Genomic DNA, 2,798 nt, shown 5'->3' on the forward strand with positions numbered 1-2,798 from the left:
TTGAGTCACTCAAACCATTTGCCTCTTCTATTCCTTATCATGTATTGCTTTGTGGAACTAGAGGACCATATAACCCAATAAACTAACTGATCCACTAACAATTTATACCAATTTCAACAGTTCCTTCTCTATAGCAAGGTATAAATCTTTTATGGTTGCCTAATAAATTCTTTATGCCATTCCCTCCAGTGGCTATTCCAAACTTTACCTTCTCTCCTTAAGCCTCCCACATTATCTCTTTTCCCCACACTGTCAGTTAAGACCCTTGTCTCATATTCTACTGAGAAAATAGAAACCACTCACAGTGGAATCTTTTTCTCTCCCCTTTTCTACATCTGGGCACCTCTTGGCATCATCCACAATTCTATTCCCTTTAACTAGAATTTCTGATGAAGAAATGACCTCTCACCAAGGCCAATCCCTTTACCTTGTCTTGTCTTCTCCAAAAGATTGCTCTTATAACCACCATGCCTCCCTCTCTCATCACTGACTCTCAATACTTTCCTATCTACTGTTTTCTTCTGTGGGAGAACCATAATTATCTTTGTAACATCTTTATGGAATAACTCCCTAGTCACCTGGTGGCTTAATATTAGAAGGCCCCTAACACCTATTGAATGAGAAATAGGGACATGTTAAACATAGTTTCATCCATGCTTGTAATAACAATCTGTCCTCAGATAAGACAACTGTTGGTCATGGAAGAACTGCTGTGGGAGGTATGGCCCCTGTTTGGAGTGGTCTTGAAGACTGGATGATTTGATTTGAGGTGAAATGAGGCACTCTTAAGCCATTAAACAGTTAAGAAAAGGAGATTTATTTTGCCCTAATATAGTAAAGATAGACATGAAGGATATACAGTGACACTCATCTTCGATAGCCTGATCCCCTTAATGTCCATTTAGAAATGCATTTGGTCAGCAAAGCAGGTTATAATGACTCGTTCCTGGTCTTCAGACACTCACTAAGTTGGATTTGCCTGGCTTTCAGAGGTGGGACCTTTCGTATAACTACATGATCATGATACCACATCAACACAACCAGATGCTACCAGGATGGTCCATCAAGGGAGACACAGCTTGAATTTTGCTCCATCCCTAGTCTAGTCAAGTTCTGGTTTTGTCACCTTTCCCAACCCATATGGAGGGAAGAAGACACTATTAGATATTGGACAGTTTGTGCAAAAAATAGAGATGGGAAAGGAAATGTTATGAGTGAGGAACAAAAAGAATGCCAGTTTGACAGGAAGGAGGCATGTGTGAAAGGAAGTAACGTATAGTAAGTCTAGAAAGGTGGTTGTGAAGGGATTTCAGTGTCAACCTGAGTCATCAGTCTACTACCCTAGGGGCAAGAGGAAGCCTGATGAGCAGGGGAAATAACATGTACTGACCCCTGCTTTTGTATCTCTCAACATCTCTTGCATATATAAGGCATTTAATAAATATCTGTTGAACAATGCATATTTCCAATGTCAAAGTGAATTATGGAAATAGGAAATTACTTATGAATAGGGCATCCATATGAAATACATATCGGGATCTAAATAAAAGGATAATATTCTGTACACACTCTTAAAAAGAAGAGTGCATCTGAATTAGTGGGGAATTATCTTCTCATAGCTCTGTGTATAACATTAGAAAGGATTATCACCAAAGAATGAGGCAATTGCTAAGTGGTTTTGAGCAAGTCTCTCCTGCTGCCAAAAACCTGCTGTAGAAGCTCTGGGTGGAAACAAGGTGGGATGAGTGAATAATCTCACCCAAACCTGCACAGGACTCACTCTACCTGCCTACTCACGTAATTCTTCCACCGTGTTGTAACAAAGGGCCTTCTTCTGGTGTGATAATTATGCCCATGTTTTCAAGGACTTCATTCCTACACTCCTCTCTTTTTTCATGTGTATGTGGTAACTAATATCTTCATTGCTCTATTTCTATCTCTAACTTCTGGTGAAGAGTTCAGACATGCTAGGTATGTCATTTTGTTCAGCACTAGTTGCAGATTTGGAGTCAAGAGTTTATGGGTTCAAATACCAGCTCTGCTACTTACTATGTGTAATCTGGGAAACTCTCTTCACGGCTCTGAGTCTCCATTTCCTCACCCATGAAATGAATGCTAGCAATGTCATGCAAACTAAGAAGGTGTTTGTGCATGCTGCCCTGTCTGGTTTCAACACCATGGAACAAGATGCCCCCAGTCCTCAGGGTGCCCTAGCACTCCCTAACACTTTTTTGCCTTCTTTTCTGTATTGTTTTCCTTTTTCAACTATAATCTCCTTGAGGGCAGGGACTGTCTTATTTTTTATTAATTGGATCCCCAGATTTATTCCATAAGTTTTCATGAAATGGATATTTATTGTTCATAGTGAGTCCTCTCTCATGTTCTCCTGTGTATGTGGAAATGTTCTTTTTTTTCTTTTGTCATTTTGTATTTAAATTAAATAAAAATAAAAAATGTATTCCCAGGGCTTAAAACAGTGCCTAACACATAGGAGACATTTAATAATTTTTTATTAGATTAGATTGGATATGTATTGTCTTCTCCACTGAAATGTGAGCTCCTTGAGAACATTCAGGTCTACCTACGAATCATTGCTAAGGAAATTTCTGGAAAATTGGCTATAATTTGAGACTAATTCATTTTCATTTTGCCAACTAAAAAGTGCCTTCTAGCATTATAGAAGCTAATAAAACAACATGGAAGGAGGTGAGATGACCCTTTTCATTGGTCAAGTTAGTTTTAATGGAGAAAATGTTCTGAATTCTCTAGATCCCCAAAATGATACATCAAACTTTCAG

The sequence above is a fragment of the Notamacropus eugenii genome, chromosome 7 (genome assembly GCF_028372415.1).
Source record: "Notamacropus eugenii isolate mMacEug1 chromosome 7, mMacEug1.pri_v2, whole genome shotgun sequence".
Taxonomy (NCBI): Eukaryota; Metazoa; Chordata; class Mammalia; order Diprotodontia; family Macropodidae; genus Notamacropus; species Notamacropus eugenii.